Source organism: Sinocyclocheilus rhinocerous, unplaced genomic scaffold (assembly GCF_001515625.1).
Source record: "Sinocyclocheilus rhinocerous isolate Xijiao unplaced genomic scaffold, SAMN03320098_v1.1 scaffold16547, whole genome shotgun sequence".
NCBI lineage: Eukaryota > Metazoa > Chordata > Actinopteri > Cypriniformes > Cyprinidae > Sinocyclocheilus > Sinocyclocheilus rhinocerous.
The window spans coordinates 1-7,406 of record NW_015629203.1 but is presented as its reverse complement, the minus strand read 5'-3'; the positions used below and the strand labels follow the sequence as shown (position 1 = coordinate 7,406).

At 38.0% G+C, this 7,406-nt stretch overlaps 2 long non-coding RNA genes across 2 annotated transcripts; both read right to left on the bottom strand.

The window, feature by feature from the left end:
• Window positions 1-417: 417 nt before the first annotated feature.
• On the bottom strand, window positions 418-915 carry LOC107738840 (uncharacterized). Its single transcript, XR_001639935.1, has 3 exons — window positions 895-915; window positions 743-775; window positions 418-499 (listed from the first exon to the last, which is right to left on the bottom strand). It is a non-coding gene; the product is annotated as an uncharacterized LOC107738840 (long non-coding RNA).
• A 5,468-nt stretch (window positions 916-6,383) lies between these two features.
• LOC107738839 (uncharacterized) lies at window positions 6,384-7,243 on the bottom strand. Its single transcript, XR_001639934.1, has 3 exons — window positions 7,195-7,243; window positions 7,027-7,095; window positions 6,384-6,756 (listed from the first exon to the last, which is right to left on the bottom strand). It is a non-coding gene; the product is annotated as an uncharacterized LOC107738839 (long non-coding RNA).
• Between the last annotated feature and the right edge of the window lie 163 nt (window positions 7,244-7,406).

Sequence of the window (7,406 nt, the reverse complement as noted above, 5' to 3'; positions counted from 1 at the left end):
ACTTGCGGATCAGAGGAACAGAGACGGTGAAGGTTCTGGAAATCGACTTCAGTACGAGTAGATATGTGGTTTGGTTCAGATGTCTTCAGCAGATGGTATGGAGGCTTGCGGATCAGAGGAACAGAGACGGTGAAGGTTCTGGAAATCAGCTTTGTGCCTCGTTCTGTTTGAATAGATATGAAGAATGAATGACCAGTGATGTTGATTAAATCTCAAATTTCCTTCCTGCGCTGCATGAGGATCATCAGATCTAGCCTTCATCAGTGTCCTAATAGATGCAGCACATGAAGCTTCATAAAGCAAATGTCTCAACATCTGTTTCAGATCTAAACTGTTCATGTGATTTATTGAAATGAATAAATTGAATTGAAACTGATGAATAAAAACTGAATTGGTGAATGATGACATCAGTCTCACCTGAAGATCCTTTTACGCAGCAAGAAACCGAGAAATACCAGAACAATGATGATGAAAACAGCCAGAAGCCACCACAGCTGATCTAAACAAGTGATCAAATATCATATCAGCTGATCTATTATGATTAATCAATATTAGAAAGATTAATAAAGCTGTGAATGTTGTACTGTGCTGAAGAGTCACTTCTTTCCGATCATCTTTAAAAACACACTGTGATGATAAATATGAGTCAGTGTGAGATAAAAGAGTGAAAGTGGATTGAGTGTGAATCAGATCTGCAGTGTTTTATTAGTGAATAATCAGACGTTTATCAGCTGAAACTCACCTGAGTCTGGAGTCGCTGCAGTTTCATTCTTCGCTGAAAAACAGATTCACAATCATCATGATTCACTTGAAGATTCACAGAAGATTCAGTTCAACACAGAGTTTGATCTCAATCAGGACATGCACACTGATGTGTTTCACTGTTTCTCTCACCTCTAAATGCGGTCACACGACTGAAATGAGACTGAAATGAAGGAAAGAAGCATTACAGCATCATTTATATTGTTCATGAAGGATTAAATATAGAGATATAGAGATTGAGCTGATTTACTCTAGCAGCAGAATCACAGCGGATCTCATGATTCAGATTCACACAGTGAGACGTTACGAGATGATCCGATGATACAGCCGTCGCAGGATTAATCAGTGTTTGAGGATCTGATGGATCTGCTATAAGACGCCCGTCCTGAACAAATGAATCAGATTGTGTGTGTGTGTGTGTGTGTGTGTGCGTAATGGTGTAGTTAGAGGACAGAAACACACTCACCTGTAGATACCAGCTCTGCTCACACTCAGGATTATTGGTGTGATTCAGTAAAACAGGCAGAATCACATACACAAACCCCACTGGAGTCTGAATCTCTGCACACGACACATTGATGATGTCCATCTTTCAATGCTGAAAAAAACTGGAAAATCATTTAAAATCACATAAGAAATTACTGCATGTTAAGTGGTTTCCAATAACAAACATTTACATGTTTAATAAACATTTTACACCTTAACAAACATTTACATGTCCGTGGGAAAAGTGTACTGACGTGCATTTTAAGCAGAAAAACATATTCTAGGATTTCTCATCACAAAAGCATGGAAAACAAATGACTTAAATTCCACTCTGTTCTTCACTCAAAAATATAATATTTCAGCAAATCGATAGGCATATTATAAAATGCAACAATTACATATAGATATTTGTAAGTAGCAGAGTGCAGCACGGCGCCATTGTAATAACAGTGAATAGACCAGTACTCGTCAAATCTTTAAAAAGCTATTTCAAATTTTAATCGTATTTAATTGGACAACAGAGAAGATACTGTGTGTGAAACCAGCAAACACAGAGACTCGCTCTCACAATGAACATTTCCTTTGCCCAAAGCACAGCACTTCATCTTCATGCACAGTGACACAGGAACAGAGAGTGTTTTCCGTGCGGACTGATGCAACTGAACGCGCCTCGCTATTGGAATAGAGTGAATGGGTGTATTCTAACCAGTCATAAGAAAACCAAGAGAGTTACATATCGAGCATCAATCTGTGACAGAATTGCTGCTTTACTTAGATCTGCTACTTCAACTGTATAGTTTAACCTGATAACATGATAATCATAAAAACGGTTCATGCAGTCAAACTATATTTAAACGCTTGTCATACCTTCATTATAACTTTGGTTTAAATAAATAATGACAGAATGATTCCTTCCCGAAACCTGCTGGATTGCAGCGCGCTCCTGTCGCTCGAACAGACCTGATGAAGCGCGTGCAGTTCTGTGTTTGTGCATTAAATTTCTCATTTAATGTACACTGTGTCCACACGTTCGTGAATTTCGCTCTATGGATGATCGAGTGATTATAACGCGCTGTGAGTAAAGTTAAATTAGTGATAAAGTTATTGACATTCAAGAATTGAAGAGTGGCATGAAATCAAGAGAGTCACTCATAATCATAATAAACGATTTACATTTGAACATGCCCTTCTTTTCCCGCAGAAAAGATTCCTACGAACTGTTAACAGTTTTGACCACATATAAAAAAAAACATGTGAGGCTATAAAAGCGGTTCACTGTCAAACTGTATTTAAACATGCAGCTTATAGTAAATATAGTTCATACCTTTAGCGGATGCTTTGCTTGTGTGAGTGGAGCAAAAGCTGAATGAAATTCCTCTTGAACTAGATTAGAAAAGCGTTTGCTCCAGCAGCTCAAGTGAAGCGTATAGGCGCAGGGGGAAGGAGGGGCCAAACATGAACGCGAGGTGGATTCGACCAATGAGAGCAAGCGTTTATTGTGTTTTTACACTATTCCGACCCTCTTTTTGAAAGGCGGAGCGTTTGGTTTCATCTCCAGAAATGAAAACAGGCTCTATCGGCTCCAAATCAAGCTCTTCATTTCTTCTGGCTTTTATAATTCGGCCACATTTAGCAATGTTTTGACATTCTATTTGTTTAGGCTACATAATGTAAAAACATAAAACAATATTACAGAACGCCACAGTGAGCTATCCATTTAAAAATGAATCCCTAGTTTGTTGTGCACTTTCGCTTTAGTTTGGTGTCCCAGTATCTCGTTTGCAGTTGAAGTCCTGGCACAGGCTTTCATTGACTGAAACACGCGAGATGTGATATAAATCTGAGCTGAAGTTAAAACTATGTTCCTGCATTAAACTGAAATTGAGAATCACATTAAAGAACAGGTTGATGCAGTACTTCAGCCCGTCTCATCTAATTTATTATCAATATATTATAATACATATTTAAGAACTTTAAAAAATAGAGAACACAGCATTCAGAAAAATAATATATTGTGTACAACCAAATTTACAATTGCATAAAAGTATAGTAATAAAACAGACAGATGCAGATGAACGAGAATAGAATAAGAGTTAAGAAGCTCAGAATGAAGCAAAAAAATCTCCCGAGGAGCCTGAGTCTGAGTAAATAACAGTGATGATGATGAAGAAGATCATCCTCTGGACACGGAGCCGTTGATCTGCTCAGATTCAGATTGATTCAGTGAATCAGATTGATCAGATCTGAGCTTCATTTGGACACCAGGTTCAGGATCCCTGAGAGAAAAAAGAGGCAGTTTCAGCAGAAGAAGATTCAGAGAGTATCAACTCAAACACAAATGTTGATGTGAATCAGTCAAACTCAGGTCAAGACTTTCTTTCTCTCGCTTTGATTCACTCACCTGTTTTCTGAATCACTGCACTGAAAGACACTCGGAAAACATCTGACAACAGATTGAAACTGATTATTATATTATTATACTCAAAGTATTTAATGAGAGAGACTTTATAGTTCATCCCACTGATTTCATCATTAAATATGACTTTATGACAGATATGCCTCTGTCTGTTAAAGGAGTCAAATCCTAAATGATATTTTCACTTATATTGTCAGTCTCGTCATTTAGTTTCTATGACTATTTTAAACTCTCTCTGACACAATTAAAGACTCGAGACTCACCTGAAGATCCTTTTACGCAGCAAGAAACAGAGAAATGCCAGAAGAACAATGAAGATCAGAGCAGAAATCCACCACCACTGATCTATACGAGCAACAGCACAATAAAATCATCTGATGGACTGAATTAATGAACTGTATATCATGCTGTCAATCATCAGCTGAACTCACGTGATTCTGGAGTTTGAGTCGATCCGCTGATGGAGTCGGTGTCATTAAACACTGAAAAACACATTCACAATCATCAGGATTCACTTCAATCAAAAACACATTTCAGATGAATCAGGACAGATGTGTGTCTCTTTTAATGAACATTTGCAGTTATGACAATGATTCTCATATGAATGTATTTGATGTGTATGATCTGAAAATGGACAGAAATGAAGCTCAGTCATCATTTACTCTCCTTCATGGCAGTGTAGTATCTGAAAAGGGACAGAAATGAAGCTCAGTCATCATTTACTCTCCTTCATGGCACTCCAAACCTCTATGATTTCAAAAACACTGATCTTTTCTTCAAAGATTCTGCTTTTGTGTTTCACAAAGGAAAGAACGTCAAATTTGGAACAACATGAGGGAGATTTCTGTGTGAACTGTCTCTTTAAAGATCATCATCTGTCCATCAGAAACATCAAGCGTTGAAGTGTTTCTCTCACCTCTGAACATAGTCTCATATTTTAACTGAGATGAAGGACAGAAGTGTTAGAGCATCATTTAGAATGTTCATGAGTGCAGTTTATTGTTTTTTTACGTTTAATATTCTGATGAACACAATCATCATCACTACTGTGTGATTAAATATGAAAACAGATGAATGTCGAGAGAGATTGAGTTGATTTACCCCATCAGAATGACAGATGATCTCGTGACGAAGTTCATCCACACAGTGAGATGTGACGAGACGATCAAATGAGACAGAAATAACAGGATCAATCAGTTTCTGAGGATCCGCTGGATCTGCTATCAGACGATCATCCTGGTCCAAATCAAACAAAAAAGGATGAAGTAATGTATCTGTGTGTGTGTATAATGGTGTAGTTTGATGACAGAAACACACTCACCTGTGCATACCAGCTCTGATCGCAGTCTGGATTATCAGTTTGATTCAGTATAACAGGCAGAATCACATACTGAAACCCCACTGCAGTATAAATCTCTGCACACGACACTGTGATGTTGTGCATGTTTGCACTCAAATGAAGAACCTGTTTTTAATCACAGAACAAATTACTGCAATATATTATTGCATGACACGTGTTTTCTTGGAATAAACATTAAACATTTCTGTAAAATGTCATTTAACACCGTGAAAATGTTCAGAGGATCATCTTCTATAATTGACCATTTGCTGATATATTTCTAAAAGTGCATATAAGCATTTCAAAGAATATTCTGCATTTAAGAGGATTCCCTTCATTCTTCTTCTTTTTTTTAAGCAGCCTTTGATAAGATACTGTTGAATGTCCACTTTCTGTTGAGATGGTGCATAAATAAACATTTCATCACAGACTGAATGAACATGAAGGTGACAGAAGGTTAAATAAACAATAGCTTCTGCTGACTCCATGTTGGCTTTTTGGCCATTTTGGCTCCTTTTTTGTATTGTCAAATTATTGAGTTGATAGCCTATTTTATTTTAACTTATTTCTTTGTATTTGAGTTTATGTACCAATATAGACTAAATAAATATGATTGGAAGTCATAGGCTATACCCAGTGATATAGAAACTATAAGTTAGACAATATCTGACGCTGTTCTTGCAAACAACCCAGAGAATGTCGCGCATGCGCAGCACTGCATCTTGCGGGCGTTTTAAGCCTGACTCTCCGGCTCCTTTCTGCCTGTATTGTTAGAAAAATGGCACGAGTGGATTTTTTTTTGGACCCTATAGATATCTGACAGGGGTCATATAGCGCTGCACAAATCAACTTAAGTTATGTTCTTGGGTTCTTAAATAAAAATAAGCACGCATAATGCTTCTTTGGGATTTAAACACCTTTCGCTTAACTTATCAGCATTCAAACTGCACACAAACTGTACGGGCAGCCATCGTTTTGCGTTCTGAGCTCGAGTCCCTCCCTCTTCTGTTGCATGTGCTGTATGAAGGAAGAATGTCGCTTTACCCGAGAAGAGAAATATGGGACGACTCTACGAATCAAGTTATGATCATCAAGTTACAACGCGCTCTCGCACCTAATGCATCCACACACGCAACATTTTTAGGCTATTAAAGTAAACATAGCATACATACCTCTTAAAAACTTGTCATTTTTCTCTTTAATTATCGACATTCATTCACCCTGTATTGATAAACTGTTTGTTTAAATCTTTGTTAGCTCTGTTTCTCCGTTTCATTATATTCCAGGCAACTTATTGCGGACGTTCTTATATGCACGTGAAGTTAAGAATCGTCTTTAAAATAGCGACGACCATAATAAACACGCATTTACTTTGCGCATGCGCCCGGCGGCAGCCTCTGCTACAAGACCATGAGTTTGAATATTCCGGTCCAGTTCACTCGTGTGATTTGCTGTTCCTCCGCCACTCAATCCCGTTGGAGATCAGCAGGTTTTTCAAAGTGGGAGGTGCACTTCTAAGTTTCTTCTTCGGTCCCAGAGACGAGTAGGCCGATATTATGCACATTTTGAAGAATCAGTCACGTTCACCTAGTTGTCATCAACCTACATTTTCTCCTCACAAACTTCAGACTCATTATAAATCCATTTTCTCCCAGTAAAGTGATCCCTGATGAGGTTTTCCCAGAAGCGTTTCTGCCCATCAGGAGAATCCGGATCACTGGATCATCTGGACTGGAGCTGATCGCTGACATCTCTGAAAGAATCAGGAAATATGTGGTATTAATGTGGAACCAAAGTCAAGGGTCATTCCACGAGTTAAAGAGCACAATAAAACATGCATCTTCTTCAACAGGACTAAAAATGTCTCTTAACATCCGTCAGTAAAAATATAACTAATATATTCAGAGGGACCAAATTAGACTTTAAGAGCATTATTTCAATTTTAATTAATTAACACTAAGACCATCTAAATTAACTAAACTGTTTCTTATCACTTAAACGGTGTAACATAGTTTCTTCTTACCAGGAAGTGTTTCAGGTCTCGTCGCCATCTTTACTGAAACTGATCACAATGAGCCCATGAAGATGGGTTCTAGAAAAAAATGCATTCAAAACATAATATCAATATTTATAATATCTAATAAGAAACACACGTGCATATAACACAGAGGTGCAGGGAATATAGTCTCACCAGGCGTCGAGCTGCTGTTCAGCTTTACTTTCACTTTCGATTTCAAGTGATTTCACCTCTACGCTTGCAGTGACGTCATCATCCTCATCACGTGACCGGAAGCGAGTGACTCCTGCACCTTCTTTCCTGACAAACTTCATTGTTAATATTTCCTTGCTGTTTGCTGCTGAGCAAGACTTTGCAGCAGTTAAATAAACTCACAGCATGAGACA